At 35.0% G+C, this 26,831-nt stretch overlaps 1 protein-coding gene and 1 pseudogene across 3 annotated transcripts in view; one reads left to right on the forward strand and one right to left on the reverse strand.

The window, feature by feature from the left end:
- The window catches only part of PDE3B (phosphodiesterase 3B), a 179,667-nt gene that overhangs the window by 14,316 nt on the left and 138,520 nt on the right, over window positions 1–26,831 (forward strand). The gene's annotated exons all lie outside the window — the stretch shown is intronic.
- LOC309965045 (ubiquitin-conjugating enzyme E2 D3-like) lies at window positions 22,382–25,469 on the reverse strand (annotated as a pseudogene). The gene has a single exon. The product of its transcript is annotated as a ubiquitin-conjugating enzyme E2 D3-like (transcript).

Genomic DNA, 26,831 nt, shown 5'->3' on the forward strand with positions numbered 1-26,831 from the left:
AGAGAAAAAGATGGAAGTTAAGAAAGAGGGATCGAAAAAGTTGGAGAATAAAGAAAAAAGTTTAACATGAATTTAACTGAAGTTCCAAAAGGAAATAATAAAAGGGAAAACAGGCAATATTTGAGGAGATAATGGTTGTAAAATAGAAATTTACAGAACTGATGAAAAATACCAACTGATATCCAGAAAGCCCACTGAATCCCAAGCAGATTAAAGAAAAAGAAATCCACCCTTAGATTCCATCATTGCAAAATTCAGAACACACACACACACACACACAGACACACACACGAGAAGTTCTAAAACAAGCCAGAGAGAAAAAAGAAGTTACCTACCAAAAAAATGAACGGCAGTTACACTGAAAGGTGACTTAGGAAGAATGGAAGCCAGAAAACAGTTGACTGTCATTTGTCATGTGCTGAGGGAAAATAACTGTCAAAGTAGAAACCAATGTCCAGCAAAACTTTCTAGAAAGAGAACATATTAAGACCATTTCAGACCAGCAAAAACTGAGAGTTTTTTTACCAGCAAAAGTATGCATACTTTAGGCAGAAGGAAGAACTTAAATCAAGAAGGAATGATAGTAAATATATAGGTAAAATTAAGTAGCCTACATGTTCTGAAACATTACTAGCAGTGCCTAATTTGTGAGCGGAGAACAAGCTAGAACTAAAACTAGAAAAGAATAGCATTTACCTTGGAAGGAAAAATTAGAATAGTGAGATGATGTGAGAATATTCTGTCTATAGTGAGAATACTAGGAGTGGAGAGACAGAGAGGTATAAATATTTTCATATGAAGAGAGGTCTGAAGATATTTCAGCTCTGGGTGTCTGAAAGGTTAGTGGTATTGTTAGCCAACATAGGCAGTATGGGGAAAGGACCTGGTTTGGGAGAAGTGACAAAGAGCTTGGTTTTATTGATTAATGCATGTTTTCTCATGTGTATACTTGCTATCTCTAAATGGGATGTAACCTCCCTGGCAACAATGATCAAACATTTCTATTTTGTATTTCTCATAGTATATTTTAGAGTTGACAATGGTTATCTAATATTGTATTTACTCTTGATAGTTCCATGCTGACCTTGAGAAAAGGAAAGAACTCTAGGTGGAGATGGGTCTCAATTCCCTACTGTCTTTGGTATTCTCGTTAACAGTAAGCTGTGTTGCACAATGATGAAGCCAGACTGCTTCAGAGTTTCAATGGCATCTCCGCCACTTACAGGATATTAGGCAAGTTGTTTAACTTCTCTGTACCTCAGCTTCCCCAGGTGTAAACTGGGGGTAAAATAGCATCTGTCTCACTGATGTGAGGATTAAATGAGTTAATAACCTGTAAAGCTCTTGAAACAGTGTCTGGCACCTGGTAAGGTTGCCATGCAATATTGGTGCTGTTATTATAGTTAAAATTTTCATTCTTGAATTGCTTGGTACTTCATGCCAAATTACTCTAAAATTAATGGTGGGCTTCCCTGGTGGCACAGTGGTTAAGAATCCTGCTGCCAATGCAGGGGACATGGGTTTGAGCCCTGGTCCAGGAAGATCCTACATGCTGCGGAGCAACTAAGCCCATGCGCCACAACTACTGAGCCTGCGCTCTAGAGCCCACGAGCCACAACTACTGAAACCCGTGCGCCTAGAGCCCGTGCACCAAAACAAAGAGAAGCCCGCGCACTGCAACTAAGAGTAAGTAGCCCCCACTCGCTGCAACTAGAGAAAGACTGCAAGCAGCAGTGAAGACCCAACGCAGCCAAAATTAAATAAACAAATTTATCAAAAAACCCCACAACAACCCTTTAAAAAAAAAATCAATGGTAAGGTTAATTGAAATTTAGATCTTTCAAGCAATCCCTTTTTATTGTCCTGAAACTCCTTTTGCAACCTGTATTGAGTAAAAAGCCTGTGCATAAGGGATAATATGGGGAAAATTCTTCCAGCGGATTGTTCAGTATTAGGACAACAAAGAAAAGATGCAAGTGATGAGTTTAAAAGAGATTAAGGGGACTTCCCTGGTGGTCCAGTGGTTAAGACTTTGCCTTCCAATGCAGGGGTGCTGGTTCGATTCCTGGTCGGGGAGCTAAGATCCCACATGCCTCGTGGCCAAAAAAAAAAAAAAAACCCCAAACATAAAAAACAGAAACAATATTGTAACAAATTCAATAAAGACTTTAAAAATGGTCCACATCAAAAAAAAAAACCTGTTGTATAAAGAAATAAATAAAATTAAATTTAAAAAAGAGAATAAAGGAAAAGCAACAGAAATGATTTAAAAAAAAGCAACTTCAAACGTGATTAAAAGGGGTAATTGGGGCTTCTTATCTTTTGAAGTTTCAGAGTTAAAGGTTAAGAACCTTTGGTCCAGCAGACGAAGAATTTGTCAACTACTGCAACCATAACTTTCTGTCCCTTAAACTTTTGTTCCAGTTTGTCACTTTGGGGTTGGAGGTACACTGGAACTTCAAACAAATGCTCTCACTCATAATTCTTGCTTCATAGTTCACTGTCTGCTAAGCATGTTGACAGTTATGCAGCCCCACCCCAGGGCTGATAAGAGGGAAACAAGAGATGAGGGAACAGAAGGAAGAGAAACGGTGTCTAAAAAAGTGACTCCTCCAACCCTCCAGCCATTATGAGGCACCGAGCTTTACTGCTTCTTCAATTTAATGCTTCGTTCCACCTTTTAGATAAAGTGCCCTGAAGATCTTTCACTACGTAAAAGGTAATGGTTTAAAGCAGACAAAAATAATTATGGATGTGAATTTTTACAAATATATGGGGACATATTTTTCCTTAGGGGGAAAATACCTACGTATACATTAGTAAACACCAATATTTATTATTTTATAGTTTGCTTTTGTTGTAAATTAAGTACCATGTAGAATTAACTTTACTATCTGAAAATTCATTCCTTCAGTAAACTTTGCTAAGGCTAACGTTCTGCTAGGAATTGTGAGGGCTATAAAGAAGAATCATGTATGGATATTATACCTAGGTGTTTAGTATAAGATAAAAGTGAAGATTTTATTTTAAATGAGAAAGCATTATTGTAATTTTGTAGTGTCTGAGGGGCTCAATAAAACCAACATTCCTTCCCCAAATTCTGAACAAACTGAGAAAAGAGTGACAGATGAGAGATCAGAATACCACCTTTATTCCTGATAAAACTCATGTTGCAGGACATGGCTTATATATGCAGAGAGTTTTGCTTTCTAATCATGAAGCCCAGAGTTAAATAGACATACGTCATAGAAAGGACAGGGCCAGGAACATCCTCCCTACTTGCTAGGAGGACCCATCCATGGAGGGAGCACTGGAGAACTTCTAGCTAGTAGGTAGGCTCCCTAGAGCAAAAAGCAACAGGTAGAGTTATGCTTATGTAATTCTTTAGGCTAAACTTACCAATCATGTTAAGTTACTATTCCCCTTCTAAGAGAATAGTGAGGGGATAGAGAGAGTCCAGAAATTTAGGGAGAATTCCAACTCGTGGAAACTGTAGGATTGAGGAAAAGGCATTGCCTTTTAACATGAAAATAGGAAAAGCCATTTGTAATCCTAACAACCTTAATGCAACAGGTATTTTAAATTTTGTGTGGCCTGGTTTTTGCTACTGTAGATTTTTGCATAGTTGCATAGAACATACTTAATTTTAAAACTGAGTCTAGGTTCTACCTTTTTTCATTTTTTCCCTCTTGACAAAATTGGGTCACTGCCTTCTCAGTGTGCATCTACTCTTAACTTTCAATATATTTGTGTTTATTTTGTGTTCTTTAAATGCAGGGATAGTTTCTCATTCGTTTATGTATCCCCCGTGCTTGACATATAGCAAATAGTTTATTGAATTGAATTATTGCATTAAGTACTGTTCTTTTTACCACTTAACATGGCATTTTTTTCTAGTTGCTACATACTACTCATAATTCCATCATTAAAAATAACGTGAGTGGGATACCTAAGGAATACGTTCTTGGAATCACAGAACCCAGAAGCAATCTCCTCTAACAGGAGAAGATTGCTTTAAGTGAATGACAGTTTGTAGGTGAAGTTTTAGAAGAATATTCAAAGCTGGGAGAATGGAGACTAATGTAGGACCTTATGGGTTGGAATTCCCTCTTTTGCAAAAAGAGGTGGCATACAGTGATTATTTGAGGTGACATTGTAGTGGTTCAGTAGTGCTGAAAACAACTTTGATGTTACTTTTTCAGATATGCCTTACAAAAAAATGCTTAAGATTTGGTTAAAAATTCCCAGGTGTTTGAATGGTTCTCAGTTAACCAGTGTTGATAGAGTGAACACTTTCAGTGTTTAGAAGCACTTTAAAAAATTTTCTAGGGAGAACTTCACCTTCTTAATACAAATCTGCTAATTTTTATAGTTTACCAAGGAGGAAGATGGTAGTAAATTATTAGTCATAATTGTTTAGCAAACTCCAGAAATGTGATTATTTTAAACTAAGTACATTTATGTCCGGTAACCAAGGTTTATCTTGTTACAAGTAGTTTAGTTTAAATGCATTTTTGCCATGACTGTTTCTCATATGTTTAACTCTGTTTCTGCTTCCTGACAGATCTTGATGAAAATAGTTCATTATTTCCCTGATAAGTAAGGGTTGTCATTTTAAACACTGTTTCTCTTACTGTGCCGTGATACAATGATGCCCTAAGTGCCTTATAAAGCCTTGCCGTATACTAAGTGATCTCAGACATTTTGTATCTTGAATTTTTACCTGCTCATTAATAGTTATTTTGCTTGCTTCTCATTGTTAGCTGTTATTTCTTAGTTATCAGTCTTTAACAGACATCTTCCCCACCTTCCCAGTTTGTTACTGATTATCAACAGTAGGTCAGGAAACTAGTTAACCAAGCTAATTGGAATTGGCCTTAAAAGTAAGGATGGAGGGGCTTCCCTGGGGGCGCAGTGGTTGAGAGTCCGCCTGCTGATGCAGGGGACACGGGTTCGTGCCTCGGTCCAGGAGCATCCCACATGCTGCGGAGCGGCTGGGCGCGTGAGCCATGGCCGCTGAGCCTGCGTGTCCGGAGCCTGTGCTCCGCAACGGGAGAGGGCACAATGGTGAGAGGCCCGCATACCACAAAAAAAAAAAAAAAGTAATGATGGAAAGAAAGTCTTTCTCATGGATAAAGTGTATGGACTTTGTAACATCTATTTTGACTATGCAGAGACCTTTTTTGCTTGTTTTGATAAAGAATCTCTGGATAAATGAGGTGTTAGCCATATTGATTTTCAACACGAGCAGCCAAATATAGATTTGTTTTTCCTTTTCATTTCTAGTGAGATATACTGTACATGCCATAAAGTGAACAAACGTTAGGTATACAGCTGAACAAAATTTTACATGTGTATATACCCATATAATTACCACTCATCAAAATAAGGAACATTTTCAGCACCCTAGTTGCCTTCCTCATGTTCTCTCCCAGTTAATAGCTACATCCAGAAATGTCCACAATTCTGACCTTTATCCTAATAGATTAGTTTTGTATGTTTTTCAATCTTTATAGAAACTGAAATTTGAGTTTTAGATCATTTTCTTATGTCATGAAGTATTGTTCTTTTGATTTTTTAATGTTATTTTTTCCCATTCTTGAAACATTCTTTCAGTGCCTACTATGGGCAAGAAATTAATGAGTTGGGAGATTCAAAGATGAATAAAACATACCTTGTCATCAAGAAACTTGGAGTCTAGTACAAGAAAAAAAAATAAAGTGTCATAAAGGAGGTATAAACAAAATACAGAGAAGGCATAGGGAAAGGGAAGTGGTGTGTCAGTGAGGTCCTTGGCAGAAAATAGATGATACAGTCAAATGGGTAAACTTGCAAGAACTTAATGTAGGGAGTGATTTATAAAAGTGTGGGTAGGGTTAAGGGAGACTGACACGGAATAATGAAGTATCTGGTGAGCAACAACAGGTAGCCATCACAGCCCTCAGACAAGTAAGGGAAGAGTTAGGAGGTTATTGTCAAAACTCAGAGGGCAGCTGTATAGAGGTCCATTTGAACAGAAGCTTTGGCTTCCGGTAGAGTGAGATTACTAACTAGAGGTGACATTACTCTAGGCTCACTCTCTTCCTGTCTCCATTGGCTGAATTCACCCAAAAGACAGGGCAAAGGAGACTGTTATTACAGTCTATTCAGGATAGCCTTCTGGGAACACAGAACAGAGTGGACAAAAGTGGAGAATGGCTCTGGAGGGGCAAATGAAATATACCCAGCACAACTGGCTTTCTAAAAACACAGTAGAGGACTTCCCTGGTGGTCCAGTGGTTAACTCTGAGCTTCTACTGCTGGGGGTGCGGGTTCGATCCCTGGTCAGGGAACTAAGATCTCACATGTGCGAGATGGCCATAAGTAAATAAATAAAAATTAAAAACACAGTAGATCCATTCTCTGCAGAAGTGGAAGGATAGCTCCTTAGAAAGAGAAAATCATGTAAACAGAGGTGGAGGAGTAGTGAAATAAAAAGTGTGCTCAGAAAATGGAAAGTATTTCAGTTTGGAGTGTGTGCTGGACAAAGAGGAATAGTAAATGGATAGTATTTGCAGAGATATGTTAATTTTTGCACTGCTTTTCCTCTTGTTTATTATTAAATCTTGCATTATATCATGGCTCTTATAAGTACATGAGAATCAGTGTTGCCTTCATCATTAGTTTGAAGATATTGGGTCACGTTCTGAGTTTTAGCGTTGCTGTCTGAGTGTTTTGCACATGGTGACAGAGTACAAATAGTAGAAAGAACAGGAGTCATTTAGAGAGTGAGGCTTACAGTTAAGACTGTAGGCTCTGGAGTTGGACTGTCTGTGTTTGTATTCTGGCCTCAGAATTCACTTTCCAGCTTGATGACCTAGGCAAATTACCTAATCCAGGCCTCAGTTTTCTCATTAGTAAAATAGGCATAGTCATAAAAACTTTACCATAGAGTTGTTGTGAGGATTAAATGAGTGGTTCATATGAAGTACTTAGCCCAGAGCCCAGCAGGCACTGTCAAGAAATGTTACCTAATTTTTAAATTATATTTAGGAGGATGTAGTTGTCTTCAAATATTTGAAAGCCTGCCTTATGAAATAGGGATTAAACTTCCTGTTTTCATGAGAACTTCTGGGGACAGAACTGAGATTAATATGTATAAATAACAAATAGGCAGCTTTTTGACTAATATGAGAAAATCTTTTGGTCATTTAAAGTTGTTTGGGTCAGAATTGATTAGCTCGTGACATAATGATTTGCGTGCCAGGGGAAGTGTTCAAGAAAAGACTGGGGATGTTTGAAAGTGTATTCATGCATCATGAAAACACGACAAAACTAAATAATATCTTCAGGATACCTCCCAACTGTAACTTTATTCTCCAGAGTCTGTGAAAATTGAAGCACTGGATAAACCACGTTGATTTCCTTTTCTCCTTCTCTATTTATTCCTCTTGAGAAGGTCAATCCCTCCTGCCCCCCCTCCCCCGGCCCTCACCACCTTAATCCAGCTTAAATGTCATCTTTATTTAACTATATTTATTGAGCATATACACATGTGCCAGGTTTTGTTCTAGATACCGTGATTAGTACTGTGAACAAGACACATAAGGGTTTTGCTCTAATGGAGCCTTAACAAAATTCTAGCACAGGTAAATAGGAAATAAAAACACGGTAAAATAACTTCATGTAGTTCTAAGTACTGTGATGCATGAAGAAAGTAAAACAGAATAATGGGTCAGGGTGGTGGAGGTGGAGCTTTAGGTAAGATGGTCAGGAAAAGCCTCTCTGAAGAGATGTTTTAACTGACACATGAATGTTGAGAAGGAGCTGGTCATGCAGGCTCTGGGAGGAGAACATTCCAGACAGAAGGACTAGCAAAGGCAAGGTCCCTGTGGTGGGAAAGACCCTGGCATTCTTGGGGGTTAGAAAGAAATATGGGTGGGCGGAGAGTGGTAGGTGAGGTAAGAAGCGTGTGGATCACATAGGGCCTTGTAGACCATGTTGACACTTGCACTTCTTTCTAACCACATTCTAATGGGAAGCAGTGAGACAATTTCATGACATCATTTAATGCTTCAAAAATATTATTCTGGCTTTTTTATGGGCTATTGGTGGGGAGTATCTAGAGTGGAAGCAGAAAGATAGTTGGCTGTTGCAGTTGTCTGAGTGGGAGGGGACTGGCTTGGACTATCTCAGCGAACTTTCTTCGCCACCACCCCCTCCCCGCCCCACTTTGATCACCTGGATAGAATGTCCTTTTTAATATTTATAATGTTTTACATACACTACTGTTAAAGTACCTTTAGTTACCTATGTGATTGCCTTCCTATTGAGAAGCTGAGGGGCAATGTCTTATCCCTCTTCTGCATTCCTTATCCTTAGTGCTGCAGATAGCACTGTAGCACTGTTATTAACATAGCACTTAATAAATGTCTATTAAGTGAATTCATATATACTCTTTATTAGGTTAAAGAAGTTCCTTTCTATTCTTAGTTTGCTGAAAGTTGAATGTCATCAAATTTTTGCATCAAATTATATGGTCGTATAGTATGTCTTTTTTTCTTTATACTATTAATATGATGGATTACATTGCTTGTTTCTTGAATATTGAACCAGCTTTTGCATTGCAGGGATAGGTACCACTTGGCTGTGGTGTATTATTATTCTTGTGTATTGCTGGATTTGATTTGTTAATATGTTGTTGAGGATTTTTGTATCTATGTTCATGAGGGATGTAAGTCTGTAGTTTTTTTTGGGTACTGTTTTTGTCTAGTTTTGGTATCAGAGTAATGATGCTCCCACTATGAGTTGGGAAGTATTCCCTTTTCTGTTTTCAGAAGAGAGTATATAGAATTAGTTTTATTTATTCTTTAAATGTTTGGTAGAATTTCCGAATGATATCATTGGGGACTAGAAATTCTCTTTGGAAAGTTTTGAACTATGTATTCAATTCATTAATTTTCTCTATTGCTTTTCTGGTTTTTTCATTGATGTCTGATCTTATCATTGTTACCTTTTTTCTGCTTGCTTATAGGCTTATTTTGTTCTCATAGTTTAAGGTGGAAGCTTAGATTATTGATTTTAGATTTCTTTTCTAATATAAGCATTTAGTGTTTTAGCTTTCCCTCTAAGCACTCTTCTATCTGTATGTCATAAATTTTGATATGTTGTATTTTAATTTTTATTTGGTTCATACTATTTTCTAATTTCCCTTTAAACTTCCTCTTTGAATTACAGCTTATTTAGAAGTTGTTTAATTTCTAAGTGTTTGGAGTATTTCTTTTATCCTTTTGTTATTGATTTCTAGTCTAATTTCTTATTTTATTATGGTCAGAAAGCTTACTTTATATGACTTCAGTTCTGTAAATATATTTGGTGCATGTGTATGATCTTTTCTCTGCTGTATTTACCCTGGATGGACTTGCTAGATGGACTTGCTACGTCTGTGCTTCAATTTTGCTGAATAATGCCAAATTGTTTTTCAAGTGAAGTGACGACATAAAACTTTGTGTAGGTTGAAAAATTACTAATTTGTGACTTCTCAAATCTTTATTTAAATAAAAAATTTATAGTAAATTTATAAGTTATATTGAATTGATTTGAAATATTTGAATCTTGAAATAGAAATGGAAGTTGTATCCCAAAGAATATGAAAGTTGAAAAATATTTAAATAGTTCGAAAGCCAGTGGGGAATGTGAAGCAATATTGTTAAATGCTGTTAGAGAAACAATGGAACTGTGTTCATTTAATATTAATCAATTCTGAAGGTTTTCCTGGAAATTTGGTTTTGCTGCCCACTAAAGGTATTTCAAGCCCATTTTATGCACCATACCTGTGCTGCACCAAGAGCAGATGGAAGTTCCTGGGGGAACTTTCTCAGTGACCCATAATTTGAGATCAGATGATAGTTTTGGAGCTACAGAAAATAGTACTAAAGTTGCCACTGTTTCTGTTTTATTTGCCTAACAAACAGATTTCTCGTTGCCTCTTCTTTCACAGATCTTATGGATGACATACAATTCACTTTATTTATTAGTGTCTGATTGATTAGCATATAATCTTAAGATTATAATTCTAAAAGTGAAATGGATCTTAATTGAGTAATTTAGGAGTTTACTCAAATCACCACATAATTTCCTTTTTTTGAACAACGCAAAATATGCACTTCTCTTATCACATAGGTTCAAAAACTTCCTGACCAGATAGGAGATAGTTTTCCTTTAAAGCTACATTCAGAATTTTATTTCTACGATAGTAACTTGAAAGTATGCAGTTTCTCTTTTCATTTCATTTATTGAAATTGATTTTTATTGTTGTTTTTGGTAAAGAAATTTAAAATTTCACTAACATTTGTTTTTTAACCATAGGGAAAATGTGTTTTCAAGAAATTAGAGATTTGAATTTGAAATATTTTTTATGTTAAACATTCTGCCAATTTTTTGTTTAACTGTGGACTCTTCATAACATCAAAGAGTTGCATGTTTTAGAGCTTAGAGAAAAATGGACACACTGAATCCTAGCAACTAAAGGCAAATAGACAGCTACGTCAGTACCACACTTATGTCAGCGGTTTGTCCTATTTGCTTGGGAACTCTTTTGTTTTAGTAGTGTGTTTACAGTGAGGTCTTTCGCTGGAGCAGGACTACATGACTGAATATGTACTCCGTGTTGTTTGAGTACATTCTGTATACAAACTTTAAGACCTATGTATACAGGCATATTTACTGTTATTCAGTTATTTGTTATTGGTATTTAGTCTTTTGTATTTATTTTCTTTCTCAAAAGTATTTTATCTGTTCATGTTTAATAACTAGCAGTAGGCTTTGCATTTCTAATTATGGTGTCCTTGTATAGGGCACTGAGTGTGATTCCAGATAAGTTATTATAATTAGATCTGTATGGTTTATGAGCCACATGACTTGTTTTTAAGAGGGAAGTTTAAGCTATTAGAGGTGGAATAATCTGTATTCTTCTTGAACAAGGCCTATAATTTTATCATGCCTTAATTTTCCTAAAGGTCACTCTGAAAATTATTTACTAAGAGTTTAAAAGTTATCATTAAAATGAAGTTCAGAGTGCTCCAGGGGCTGTGGGATTTTGTGTGTGTTTTCTGAGGCGGGGCAGATGTTATCTTCATGAAAAAGGCCAATAGGCAGTTGAATCAAAGATCATAGGTTTGAAAAGAGAATGAGGCTAGAGATAAAGTTTTGAAGCTATTCAGTATGTTTCATTCATTCCTCTATATGCCTCAGGGAATTCAGGCCTTGGAGTTCATGCAGACCACAAGGCTGGCATCTCCCTTTCCCAGAGAGTTGGTAGTCTAGTCACTATATTCTAGAGGGAGGATTATTTGCTAAAGAAGGTCATAGATGAAGCTTGAGAATAGATGAGACTGGGGGGAAAAATGGAGTGCAGATAGAATTTTTTAAAAATTAAGGACAGCCTGACTTTGGGAAGTACCTGTGTTGTGTAGGTTTTCAGGAGAAAGGCAAGAATTGTGGGAAGTACCTATATTTAGTGGTTGGCATGTCAGAAAGGAGTCAGCAAAGAAAACAGAGTCAGGGTTGTAGGTTGTGGGGGATTTACCACTTGTGCAAATTTCTTCTAAGCCTTGGGGAGAAAGGTGTCCACATGTTTCTGTAGGATTTCCAAAAGTAAGGTATTTTAAGTTAAGAGTGCTGTCTCTTTCCATTCTTGATTTACCCTCATGTCATGTAGCATTGGAGTGCCTGTAGGCATTTTTGGCATCCAGCTAAGGGAAAGTTGAATTGGGGTTACATTTAGTTTGGGTGGCATATGTTTATACGGTTCATTGTCACTTCAGAGTGTAGTTAGGTTTTTGCTAGCTGTTCTGGTATAGTGATGACGTTTGGAATACAGTTGACCCTTGAACAACACAGGTTTGAACTGTGTGGGTTTACTTACATACAGCTTTTTCCAATAATAAATAACTATAGTACTACGCTATCTGAGGTTGGTTGAATCCATGGAAGTGGAACCTCGGATATGGAGGAGCTGCCTATACGGAGGGCTGACTATAAATTATATACAGATTTTCGACTGCTCGGAGGGTTGGCACTCTTAGCCCCCCCGGTTGTTCAAGGGTCAACTGTACTCTTATTACTTACTGTGCTGACTCAGTGTTATGAAAAAAGATGCAAGGCCAGAGATTATAGATGATATGGACACGTCCTACAGAATCTGACACTAGAAGTACGTGAGTAGGGTAAGAGAAACACAGTTTGAAATACACGGAGCCAGAAGCTAGTCTGGGGAAAACTGTTTTGAATCTGATAGCTTATAAAGGAAAGAAACAAATGTAAGTTTCCCCAAATTTGACAACAGTACTAAAATTTTATATTAGGTAGCCAGTAACAGTTTGTGAACCTAAAAGAATATTTTCTAAAATGTGAGTAATGATTTAGTCTTCAGAAAGTTTTAAAAAATCTATTTCTTTATAGAAAATCTTACATATTTCTATCTACTTATAGAAAATGTTACATGTCATTGTCACATGAAGAAGTGATCATGAAAGATATGCAATTAAAATGTAGAAAAAGTATCCTAGAAGTGTGTCAGGGAGTTTATTATTGATAGAATTATGATGTTATTTTTCTAGATTTTAGTGATACTTGTGTTGTGATTCTTTCCCCCCTCATTCTAGGTAAGTATTCACCATTACACCTAAGTTTGTATTTCTAATTTTGCTTTTTTTTCTTAAAGAGGTTCCCCTAAATTGTTTAAAGTTCAGGCCCAGCAAAACCTGGGAGGCACAGAATCATGCACGTCAAGAGGATACAGTTTAAAGATGGAGGATGTGTTCTGTTTTAAATGATGCATTGAGGTCATATGGAAGGCAGTTTGACTTGGTGATAAAGGTCATTATTGATGATCATATGAATTTGGGAGTAGGGAGTGGAGGCTGTATATTTTTTTAAGAAAGTGGCTGTGACATCAAACAACAGTATTTTGGAAGGGAAAACAAGGTCCAGGCAAGTTTTATGTGTATGTGTGTGTATACTTCAAAGATAGATGCACATCTAAATATGTTAGAAAGATATATATATATATACACACACACACATATATATAAAATATATATATGTGTGTATATATATACATATATATGTGTGTGTGTATATATATATGTATATACACACATATATAGCACAGAAGGAAAAATTAAAGATAATAGCAAGTGAGGTTAAAGCTCACAGTAGCTAGAACAGAGAGGTAAGGAAATGAGATCAAGACACAGGAGTAAACTAAACAGTAGAATTCAGTGAAGGGGCAAACATCTATCCCTATACACTTAAGTAGTGTTTTTTAAAAAAAATTGACATTTAATTGATATATAACATCATGTTTGTTTCAGGTACAAATAATGATTCAATATTTTGTGTTTATTGCAAAATAATCGTCATAATAAGTCTAGTTAACATCCATCACCTTACATAGTTATCAAAAAATTGTTTTTTCTTGTGATGAGGACTTTTAAGATCTACTGCCTTAGCAGCTTTCAAATGTGCACTATAGTATTACTGACTACAGTCATTTTGCACACCCCTACCCCCCACCTCTGGCAAACCACCAATCTGTTCTCTGTATCTATAGCTTGTTTTTTTTGTTTTTGTTGTTTGTTTTTTAGATTCTACAAATGAGTGAAATCATACAGCATTTTTCTCTCTCTGACTTATTTCACTTAGTATATAATACCCTCAAGATCCATGCATTTTGTTACAAATAGGAAGATTTCATTCTTTTTTATGGCTAAATGATATTCGTGTGTGTGTGCACGCACACGACACACATATACCGCATTTTCTTTGAATTCATTCATCCATCAATGGACACTTAGGTTATTTCCCTATCTTGGCTATTTGTAAATAATGCTGCATTTCAGCAATTGTTTAGTCATCACTGTTTTAGCTCTGTGTTGATGTTGAGTATTGTAATTGGTTTTTATAATGCTGGCCCCAGGCATTTCTTCCTAAAACCATGACATACTCTGTGCTTAGTTGGCTCCAAAACAATACAGTTTTAAAAGATTAACATTTGGATGGTTATGTCTTTTGTGACATAAATGGAAGATAATTATCTGTATTAGTTTAACATGTTAAAATCAGTCTTCCCAAATTCTTCTTTGACTATATGTAGTGGTTGCCCCAAATTAGAGATAAATATCAAGTCTTTTGCTGGTAAGGTTATACAAACTGATTATTACCAGAGACTTGGAATATATTTATTTTCTTTTAGCTTTATAGATCTTATGGAAAAGGGTACAAATTGAGTATCAGATAGGACATTTATTATTACTTTTTTCATTCCATCCACCATTATTTATTAGGTGTCTACTACATGGCAGACATGGGTCTGGGTGCTGGGGGAGAGCAATGAACTACATGGACAAGGTCTCTGCCTTCATGGAACTTGCATTCTAGTGGGAGAGAGACAAAATAAGAAATAAGCACATATACATGTAATATATTATCAGATAGCAATGTGTGTTGTGAAGAAAAATAAAGGAGAGTAAGATGACAGTATGGTGGAGGATGATATTTAGGTAATGTGATAGGAAAGCCAGGTAGGATATTTACAAATCACTTTTTCTCAGTATATTTAGAAAATTATTTTATGCAAGCCAAACGGTGTTTACAAAGATCAAACCATTTAAAACTTAATAGGAGCAACATCTATTCACCATAGTTTTCTCATCTCCAAAATTAGTACCTACCCCATAGGTTTGTTGAAGAGTTTAAATAAGATTGTGTGTGTGTGTGTATGTATGTGCAAATATAGCCTTGGCACAATGCTTGAGTTATTATCAACTCTCAATAAATGTTGAGTCTCCTTTTTAGCATGACTTTATTTCCTGTTATTTATTTTATATGCATTTATATGAACCAAATAGGTTATGAGTTGACCAAGTCCTCTGTTAAGTACTTTCTTTTCCTGCACATATCTCCAAATTCCAGATTGAAGCTTTTTTCTTCAAATTTAGAGAATACAACTTTTTAAAATTGAGGCATAACATACATACTACCAAGTACAGTAATCTTAAAATATAGTGCTTAATGAATGTTTTCATAGGTATATACATATGTGGTTACCACCCAGATCCAAATATAAAACATTCCCAGCACACCAGAAGAAATCTTTGTTCACGCTTAGAGGCATTACTCCCTCCGTATGTTAACGACTATCCTAACTCCTATCTCCATCAATTTTTTTGGCCTGTTTTTGAATTTCATATAAATCGAGTTACATGATATGTTATCTTTTGTATCTGGTTTCCTTTGCTGAAAATAATGCCTACAAGATTCATACATGCTGTTAAATTATCACTAGTTTATTCTTTTACAGTTCTGTGTAGTATTCCATAGTACAAATGTATCATTATTTATTCATTCTCCAGTTTATGGTCATTTGAGTTATTTCCATTTTGGGGGAACATTTATGATTAAAGCTGTTGTGAACATTCTTATACATCTTTTGGTAGACATATATTAATTTTTGTTGACTATTTACCTAGGAGTGGGTTTATTGAATCATAGGGTAGGTATATGTTTGACCCTCAATAGAAACTGCCAAGCAATTTTCCAAAGTTGTACCAATTTATACACCCGGTAGTAGTCGATGAGAGTTCCAGTTGCTCCACATGCTAATCAACACTTCAGATGAGTGTTTAGCCATTCTGTGAGTTGTGTAGTGTTGTGTCATTGTCACTTTAATTTACATTTCTTCGATGCTAATGATGCTTGAGTACTTTTCTATATGTTGATGGGCCATTTGGGTATTTTCTTTTTTGAAATTCCTGTTTAGATCTTTTGCCCATTTAAAAAATTGGATTTTTTTTTATTATTGATTTATAGTAGATTTTACATTCTTTATGAATTCTAGATACAAAATTCTTTTGAATTTTACATTCTTTATGAATTCTAGATACATTCTTTATGAATTCCAGATACAAAACCTTTGCTGGATTTACGTACTGGGAATATCTTCTGCTGGTCTGTGGCTTAACCATTTGCTCTCTTAATGATATCTTTTGGTGAACAGAAGTTCTTAATTTTAATGAAGTATACGATTTTTTTTTCTATTAATAGGCTAGTAACTTTAGTTTTTAGTTAGCAGTTTAGTGGCCTTTTGAATATTTTTAAAAATCTTTGCTTGTATGAAGATCATGAAGATATTTTCTTATATTTTCTTCTAGAAGCTTTATAGTTTTACCTTTTACTTTTAGGTTTGTGATCTATCTTGAATTAATTTTTGTTAATGGTGTGAAATTGAGGTCAAGGTTCATTGTTTTTTCATACTAGTTTCCAAAACTCTAGGACCATTGATTGAAAAGGCTGTCTTTTCCGCACACAGATTTTCAGTGGCATCTTTTTCATAAAGCAAGTGACCATATATGTGTGGATTTGTTTTTGGACTCTGTTTCTTTAGTATATTTGTCCATCCTTTGACCATTGTCACAATAAAACTTTATAGTAAATGCTGAAATCTTGTTGTGTAAGTCCTTCAGCTTTGTTCTTCTTAAAGGTTGAAGTTGGCTATTCTAGGGTCTTTGCAGTTCCATATAAATTTTTGGATTGGTTTTTCAGTTTCCACAAAACGTCTTGCTGGAATTTTGATTAGGATTGCATTGGAGCTATAGATTAATTGGGGGGAATTGGTTGTCATAATGATATTGAGTCTTACAAACCATGAACTGCGTGTATTTCACCATTTATTTACTTCTTTAAAATTTTTTCTCATTATCATTTTTTAGTTTTCAGCGTAGCTATCTTACCCGTCTTATGAAAGATTTATTCATTATTTGATTTTTTGTTATTATATAATAAATGCTGTTTCATAAATTTGATTTTCCATTTGATTGTTATTACTATATAGAAATACAATAGAAAAGTCTTGAACTTGTATCAAAAAACCTTACTAGATTCACTTATTCATTGTAGTCGCTTGTTTGTAGATTCCTTTGCATTTTCTACATATATAATCATGTTATCTGTGAGCAAAGACAATTTTACTTTTTCTGATCTTTATACTTTTCTGCCTTTTTATTGCCTTATTTCAATGGCTAGAACCTCCAATATAAAATTGAATAGAAGTGAGGACAGTGGACAATCTTGTTTTCTCCCCAACTTCTGGGGAATATATTCAGTATATTGACATTAAAATTGATGTTAGCTGTAGTTGAGGGATGTGTGTGTATTATTTTTGGTAGAAGATACCTTTTATCAGTTTAAAGAATTTTCCTTCTTCTATTTCCAGATTGCTAAGAGGTTTGTAAAATTATGAATGAGTTAAATTTTATCAGATACTTTTTCTGTATCTATTGAGATGATCCTAGGATTTCTCTTTTTTATTTTGTTAATATGGTGAGGTACTTTGGTTTATTTCCAAATGTTGAACCAACAACCTTGTTTTCTTGGAATAAATCCCACTTAGTCATATGTATTATCCTTTTTGTATGTTGCTAGATTTGCCTTGCTAAATTATTACTATTATTTTTAGAATTTTCATTAATGTTCATGAGAGATGTTGGTCCGTAATTTTCTTTTCTCATAATGTCCACGTCAGGTGTTGGTTTTAGGGTTGTGCTGGCTTCATACAATGACTTAGTATTTCCTTTTTCACTATTTGCTGAAAAAAGTTGTGTAAGATTGGTTTCTGCTACTTTTAATCTGTGGGATCATCTCTTTTTTTCTCTTATAAAATTTATGAAGTAGTCTTCAAAATATAGGGTATGGTTATCTTCTTCTACAGTTGAGGAACCTGAAGCTCAGAGAAGTTAAGCAGGACTAGTCAGCTGGTAGTTACTGATCTGGTATTAAAAACCAGTTCTGTCTTACTTCAAAACCTGTGATGCATAATGTACATGGAGGAAAGTGACTGACCAAGTGGTCATATGGAGGTCTTAAGAAATACTAGAAGTTATTCTTTTGAAAGCTGAGAGAACTTCTTTTGGAAACTTACTTTCTGCTAGTCTAAGAATCACACTCCTGATGACTGCTTCTTAGCTGTTTGTGAGGGTTGTGGCTTAAAGCAGCTAAGCTTTATAATTCTCAGCTGGCTCTGTCCAACGAAAAGCCTGTCCCTTCCAAAACTGAACAAATCAGTTTTATTTCTCTGTGGTAACAACTGGTTACTTGGAATTTACTGGAATTCCTCTTTTTCCAAATCCACATAATCCTGGCAAAAATTCTTTGGCTTTGTAGAAGTTAAGATATTTCCTAGCATATGATAGGTTCAGAGAGTCAGCTCATCCTATACTGACAGGACCAAGGATAGGGGAAAAAACTTCATACAAGGGAAATATAAGGTGATTTTTAAGACTTATCTAGTACTTTATTTCCCCCTTAGTTCAAGCATTCTCGTCAGAGAGGCTTTCTTATAAAAATAAAGTTAACTTTTATTTTACGTAGAAGCGTCTTTTCTTTCTACGGGGTACAAAGTACATGAAAAGGGGTACTTGTTTGTTGATCATTAAAAACTTCAGGTTTTCAAACAATTATTTACTAATGACATCTCATGCTGTAGCTATTTATTTTTTATTTTTAGAATTGTACTGGAAATGTTTGATTCCTTTATAATTTTTCAGCAAGTTATATAAAGTTGTTTAGTCACTAAAATTTATACTGTGCCCATGACATTATTTTATTCCCTTCGTATGAAAGCCTCAATAAGTTTTTCTTGTTTCCAGTTAACTTAATTAGAAAGTCTGGCTTCGTTTGAAACAGCTTCTCATTTTTAAAGCATAAAGCGTTATTTAGTGAAGCCTATAAAAGAATAATATGAGAGAAGGTAATTCTTTTTAGGAGAAAAATGTTCTGTGTTAGTAAAACCTCAGGATTTTAGAGCTGAAAACTTTTCTAAGAGATCATTTAATCCTTTTAGTACTTGTGATATTGATATCTTAATGGGATTATTTTGCTGACAAATATAGTATTTATTGCTTTCTAAAATCCTTTGTTAATTATGGGTGCCTCCAACAATGGAGACACAAATTTAATTTAAAGGAATAGATACTATTGAGAAAAACAATTTATTCAGTCTTTCATGCAATAAAATTTGATGGAGGGCATTACGTATTATGCCAGGTGCTCCTAGGTACACAAATGAAAGCAACACAACCATTGCTCTCAGTGGTCACAATCATTGGGAAAAAAAAAAGGAATAGATATTATTTTTAGCCTTGGTCACCTTAAAAATTGGAGTTAAAGTATTGGCCCTTTTTAGTTCTGCTGGTAATAGTAGATCTTATTCTCTTGCCATTCTATAGGTCTAATTGGTTAATATGTGGACTCTAATATTTAGTAAGGTTAATTATTAGTGTGAAATTAAGGATTTCATTTTGGTTTTTATATAAAGCTAGACATAAATAGACTTCATAGTTAATTATTTATGCTGAATAATAAAAGTTTAAGTTTGGAGGTTCTATATATTATTGGGAACACTTGCTCTTAGAAGTTGTATTAAAAATTGGATAGAAAAATAGGAAGTTGATTGATTTTATTGTAATAATTTTATGAAACAGGAAATATATTTTAAATTATCAAGGTAAACTGTCAAAAATAAGTATTTAGAAAGGAATGTTTTAATGTTGAATTACTTATGAACTGACAACTGTAATCTTTTGCCTAAGATTAATATCATAGTACAGTGCTTTAAAAACTTTCATAGCAAAGGCTTGTCAGTTTTTCCCATTTTTAGGAAAAATTTTTAGGGTATTATTTCTTAAAATATTTGCTTAATAAAAAGAAAAATTAATAATATTCCAGATGAAGTTTTCTTTCCAAATGAAGTTTTCTCTTTTAACCTTACTGTGTTCTCACTTGTAATGTTCAAGTGATATTGTTGCTGGCAAGGTCTCCTGACTAGTGAATTTATTCTCCTATCATAAATGTTCTGATGTCATTATTTCCTTCTCTGTCTTTTATCATGGCTCAGTCATTTTATGGGAACCTGACGCAGTGACAGGCAAAAGGTTAGCTGGAAGAGAAAAGAGATGAAACTGAAACTAAAAGTGATTCAATATATACTAAGTTATCAGTTACTACTTGCATATTATCTATGGTAAATTTTATATTTGTACTGGCTTTTCCTTGTGTTTTTAGGAACCCTGTTTGGAGTATCTCCTTTGGTCATTTAGTTAACAAATCTAAGTGCCTATTATGTGCATAACATTTCTGTGACTATCTAGCTCATTGATTTGTGCTCAAGTGATAGTATCCAATTTTAATATTAACTTTCTAAAACATATAGAGCTTAGTCTTCCCCACATACAGGGCTTAATCTTCCCGACAAATTATATGTGTGTATTTTAATGGCAAAAGTAAATGGATTTATTCATATTCTAGCTCTCTGCCATCGGCACAAATAAATAGGTTTAACTATATTTCCTGTTAGCACTTTCTGAAGTTTCATTGAATGAGATGTCTAAAATGAGTAGTAGATATTATCTGTGTTGCAATTATCTTTGGATTCCAATTACTTACACCATCTCTTTACAACTGATATTCAAAAATAGTTTCAAAAGTTTGAACAATTTTAACATAAAATTTCTGTTCCGCTTTTGTAATACATTTTTATTTCCTTCAAAGTAATACATACACATAAAAAATCAAACAGCACTAAAAGATTAAAATGAAGAATTGCAGTCTCCTTTCTAGTTCTTCCCCACTCTCCAGTCCTGGTCCTCAGATATAATCACTCCGAATTCTTTTCACTGTTTCTTGTGGTATTTATCTACGTAATTTAAAATAATATGCCTCTTCTGCCAATTTCTTGGCTTAAGTGATTCTTGTATGTTATTGAGAATTTAGGTCTCTTAGAGTCCTTCCCTTTCACTCTTCTTCCATTCTCTTACTGTAGCTATGTCACAATTTTAAAATCTATTTTTGGTATTTACATTTTTTGATTATAAAAATATTGTTTACTGTTGAACTAAGTCTACTTTAAAAAAAAGAAGCATCCAGTGTTACTATTAAAATGTCTGAAGCAAATCTGATTTCTCTCTGGAAGTTTTTAGGATTTTCTTTATCCTGGTGTTCACAAATTTTGTGATGTTGTGCCTTGGTATATGTCTTTTTTTCAATCATGTGCTGATATTTGATTTTTTTTTAATTTAGGAGACATGTCTTTTAGTTTGGGGAAAATTTCCTGTGGTTTTTAATAATTTCTCTTTTTTTCCTCTTTTCAATTCTTTCTTTCTGGACTTACTATTAACTGGCCATTGTATCTCCTATTTTGACAGTGTATCTCTTGGATTAATTGCTTAATTAAAAAAAATTTTTTTTCTCCCCAAGTCCATCTCTTAGGATTTTTGTTTTATTTTCCTTGTTGTCCTTCACTTCATCTTCTCATCCTTCTACTGACTTACAAAATTTTTGTTATCGTAGTTTTAATTTCTCCAAGAGCTTTCTTGTTCTCTGTTCCCATTTCAATATTATGTTTTTGTTTCATGGATGCAATATCCACTCTTATCTCTTTGAGATTATTAACAACATTTTATCCGTGTTTTCTTCTGTTTCTTTTTCCTGCCATTTCCTAATTTCTTGTGGCTCATTTTAGTCTTTGCCTTTCTATTGCAAGCTTTCATCAGATCCTTAGAGTCATTGTTCTCGCAAAAGCAGACTCTAAGATAGGGAGATGATTCTAGGAATTATAATCAGAGAATGGGGAAGTGAGACAGTACAAGAGGAAAACTAGTAAAGAGTATATTGACTGAGTGGATTACTACTGTGGGCAGCTGGGATTCCATATTACTGGAGACTCTCAGAGAGACTCTATGCTGTCCAGTACTAACCACTAGCCATGTACTGTTATTTAAATTTACATTACTTAAATTAAATAAAATTTAAAATTCAGTTTTTGGTCACACTAACCACAACTCAAGTGCTCAATAGCTACTTGCAGCTAGTGGCTGCCATATAGGACAGTGCAAATATCGAACATTTCTATGCTGGTTTAGACCATGATACCACAGAATTGTCTCACTGAGGTACAGGGAAGCTGGGCACTTTATCTACTAACATCTGTCCCTTATTGGTTAAAGGTTGCTCCTGGCACTTTTTTTTTTTTTTTCACACCAAAACAGTACTTTATTTTGTAAATTTTGACCCATTATTGCTCCCATGTTATGGTGTTTTTCAGCTGTCAAGTGTACAAGGTAAAGAAAAAATTTAGTTAGGTGGGGGTTGTACCTGGAAAATAAATTTCTTCAACTCCATATACACGTTTCAGAACTGCTGGGTCCCAAGTCCCTCTATGAACTCCTGGGCTGCCAGTATCATGTGCAGCCTACAAAGCTACACTATCTGAATAGCTTATTAATTCTGCATATCAGGTCAATCAACGTGTCAACCTGTAACAGACTGCACACTTTTAACCGAACTTTACATCATCATTTGATGTCAAACAATGAAGCAAATCCCAACAGTATATACAAAAAACAGCTTTGCATTTACAAAAGATTGTTTCCCATACTGATTAATCCAGGCAGCTAACTCATTGGTTTATGCAACTTTTTTGAAGAAAAATAAATCAATTACTAGCAGAACTATTAGTTGATCACTTATCCATTGACAACTTGCATCGTTTATTCAGTGCTATATTAAAGAATGTATTGGAAGATAGATTAACTAATAGCTGCAAGCCTCCTAACGATTTAAATGAAAATTACAAAATGTTTGAGACCCTATTTGGGAATACAAAGGGTGTTTGACTTCCAATTTCCATTCTGTGTAGAACAAGAACAGGTCATTCCTTTATGGACATGCATAAAATACATCACATTTTCTGTTCTGCTGATGCTATAAATTCAATACCAATTCTCCAGCCACATCAGTTATGAGCATAAAGTATATCATGTAACCTCAAATCTCTAACAGTGGAAGGCTTACCCAAGGATGGATGCTGCTAGAATAATGCTGCTTCCTTTGATGTGATAACTCAGCATCCACCTCCCTCCCCCTCAGATGATTCTTCAGCGTGTTAGAGCAGTGAGGAATGGTTTTAATCCCATACCCAAGTTAGAGTGAAGACATTGGTCACATGATACACATGCTCCATTTTTTTAAAAATTCTGAATCTTGGGCAACTGTTCTCCTGTAACTACTTTACAGTCTCTAAAAGCAGTTATTGTCCAAAGCTGGAAGAACTTAAGTCTTCTCAGATGAGCATGTGAATGAATGGAGGGAGGTAAACAAAAGATAAAAAAGACGAGGTCTGATAGGGGAGCAGCTGGATAAGAAAATCAAAAAAGGAATAGTAATTTAAAGTTTATTCCAGCTATAATGCAGGTTATTCTGACTTTCAGCTAGCATCACATGGCATACTTCTGAGTCCATTCCTGAGTTATTCTGTTGTACTTATCTCTGTTTTATAGATCCGTGCAATCTCTGGCACTAGGGGGTCATCTGGGTTTGGATCACATAGCAGTGAACAAATGGATAAAAGAAATTTAAAAGTAGTTAAAGCAGGAGACCACTGTGATCTTAGAATGTCGAGACAAATGCTGCCATTACTGTTAATATTTGGATGATAAATTTTGTTGTAAATGCAACCTTAGGTGGTTTGAAGGGGTAGTCTGTAGGAAATGAACTGTCAAAAAGAATACACCGCCTTGATATGGGCTGTCATTAGGTCCCATAATTGTAGCTTGCCAATGAAACATATCATCCCCAACTGGACCTGCAAAACATTGTGCTGCAGGGTCACGGGCCAAATCACCAAGTTCTTTATTAATCCGTTTTAGTGCCATAGTCTGTGCTTTTCGTTTGGCTATTTCGGTGTGTGCTCAAAGGTCAGGCCAAAACTCTTGATTATTCCGGTGGCTGGGAAGGATTGTCTTTTGTCTCACACCAGCTCTGCCAGACACAGGCGCAGCGGGCCGGGGCCTCCCTCAAGCTGCAGCCTGGCCTCCTTCCTGCGTGGCAGCTGGTGCCTCCCTGGCCCTATGGAGCTCACGTGCACGACCTCTCCTGGTGTTCTTAACTCCCTGTTACTTCTGGCCTGTGTCAGTCTGCTATCTCACCTCTGTTTTCTACTAGGTGCCTGCTATACCAAATGCAGAATTTCTCTAGAGCTCTGGTCTCTAGAATTTCTCCAGAGACCAAAATTCTGGTCTGCCAGTCTGAAGGGAAGTAGTTGCTTGACTGAACACAGTGGAGGCAGCGTCTTATCAGTATAAATATGTAGGTTTTCAATCAAACTCCCCAGATTTTAGTGGGAAATCTTACCCCAACATTCTATGGCAATTGCTATCTTCAAGTGCTAGATCTTTGGAGGGGTCTGTGAGTAAATTGACTTCCTATTCTTTTTCCTTACTGTAGGCATTTAGGTTTCAATCTTTTTTGATCTGCAAATTACCACCCCTTTGGAGCTTAAGAAAAATTATGATATATAGTGTTTCAAACATACGGAAAAGTATAAAGAAAAATATACGTGCAATTCTTGTAGTGCTGTGGTAAACCCAGCTAGGCCGTGATGTATTGTTTTGTCTTGTCTTTTCTTTTCCCTCCCTCTCTCCCTTCCTTTTCTTCTTTCTTTTCCTTCAATGCCAAGATCTTTTATTTGATTAAATTTTAGGAGACTTGCCAACACTCATTGATATCAAGGCAGCTAAGATTTGTATTGGTTTTTCTCCTCTACTTTGCTGTGTTTAGTTTGGTAATATTTTATTGAGAATTTTGTGTCTATTTGCATAAGACATTTTGGCATTTAATGTTCTTTTCTTGTAACATCTGTTCTCATCTGGTTTTGATATCAGGGTAGCACTAGACTTATGAAAAAGTTGGTGAGTGTTACATCTTTTTCTGTTATCTGAAACAGTTTTTACAAGATTAGGATTGGTTATTCCTTAAATGCTTGTTTGAACTACTCTGTTTGGGGCTAGCTGTATTTTTTGTGTGTGTCACACTCCTTCCTTCTGTTTTAATATTTTTCTTTATAACACAGAAATATCTTTCAGTTAGGTTCAGTTAGTGTAAGCTCTTTTTGTGTGTCTGAAAGTTTCTTTGTTTAACTCTCACTTTTGAATGATAGTTTACCAAGATGTAGAATTCTAGATTGTCAGGTTTTTTTCTCCTGGGTTTTTCTTCCTCAAATATCTTTAGAAAATTTTCCAAATTTCTTCTTTTTTAAGTTTGGCATGACCAGGAGGCTTGGGTCTTATCTAAATATTAGGTCTGAAGGTCTAACAAATGGAAATTAATTTTTTAAATGGATATCCCAGTTTTTAATTAGACACCAGCAATATTTATGACAAAAAGTTCCTTATAGTCTCAGATACCTTTAATTTTAATGGAAACATTTCCTCCAAAAGATTAAACAAGAATTTCTGAATCATGGCTCCATATTAGAACCTACTGATTTGATTGGTTTGGGATGGGGGTCTAGGTAGGCTTGGGTTATCTTTTGATGTGTCCAGGTAATTCTAATGTATAGATAGAGATTAAGAAACACTGAGTTACAACTTGATCTGTACTTCAGTGAAATTCTAATACAAATTTGTATTAATTCTAATACAAATTTCTAATACAATTTCTTTTTTTTAAAGTTACTGACAATCTAATTCAAAATTAGATTGAATCTAATTTACAGGACTTCCCTGGTGGTCCAATGGTTAAGACTCCATGCTTCCACTGCAGGGGGCACGGTTCAATCCCTGGTGGGGGAACTAAGATCCCTCATGCTGTGCGGCGGCCAAAAAAAAAGAACATAGTTCAGACTACCTGATTCAAGATTTATTTAATTACAGTATGTAGTAGTAATAAGATAGACATTATGGATCAATAGAATAGAATCGAGTGTCCAGAAATAGACCCACACACATAAGATCAGTTGATTTTTAGCAAAGGTGCCAAGGCACATCAAAGGAGGAAGTTACAGTCTTTTCAACAAATGTCCTAGAACAACTGGCTACTCTGTGGGGGAAAAAATGAACACTGACTCTTACTCACACCATACACAACACAATGGTTATAGACCAAAATTTAAAAATAAAAAAAAACTTTAAAACATCTAGAAGAAAATTCTGAAAAAAAAAAAACATAAAAGAAAAAAAAATTAACTGGACTTCATTACAATTAAAAACTTTTCTTTGAAAGCTATCAGTAAGAAAATGCAAAGGTAAGTACTAGCATGGGAAAACTATTTATAATAAATATATCTGACAAATGACTTCTATCTAGAATATTTAAAGATCTCTTACAACTCAATAAAAAGAAAACAAATGATCAAATCAAAATTAGGCAAAAAATGTGAACACTCCTGCTAGGAATGTAAAATTGTACATTCCCTTGGAAAATGTTTTGGCAATTTAGCGTATGATCTTGGAGTTCTCTCCTAAGTATTTAATGAAGAGAAATAAAAACGTATATCCACAGAAAAATTTGTTCACGTATGTTTGTAGCACTTTCGTTCATAAAAGTTGTAAATTAGAAACAACCCAAATGTTCATCACAGGTGAGTGGGTAAACAGATTGTGGTATATCCCTACAATGGAATACTACTCATTAATAAAAGGGAATGAACTATGAATATGCACAACATGTGTGAATCTCAGAACATTAGCAAAACCTTATGCTAAATCGAAGAAGCCATATACAAAGGAGTAAATACTGTATAATTCAGTTTATATACAATTCTAGAAAATGAAAAATAATTTATACAAAGCAGATCAGTGATCTGCCACCTAGGGCAGTGGTAGGGGGAATTGAATACAGAGGAGTTTGAGGGAACTTTTGTTGGTGATGGAAATATTTATATCTTAATTGTGGGGATATATACACAGTTGTACAATATTTGTCAAAAATCATTAAACTGAACATTTTAAATGGCTGTA

Source organism: Leucopleurus acutus (assembly GCF_964270905.1).
Source record: "Leucopleurus acutus genome assembly, chromosome: 8".
NCBI classification, from domain to species: domain Eukaryota; kingdom Metazoa; phylum Chordata; class Mammalia; order Artiodactyla; family Delphinidae; genus Leucopleurus; species Leucopleurus acutus.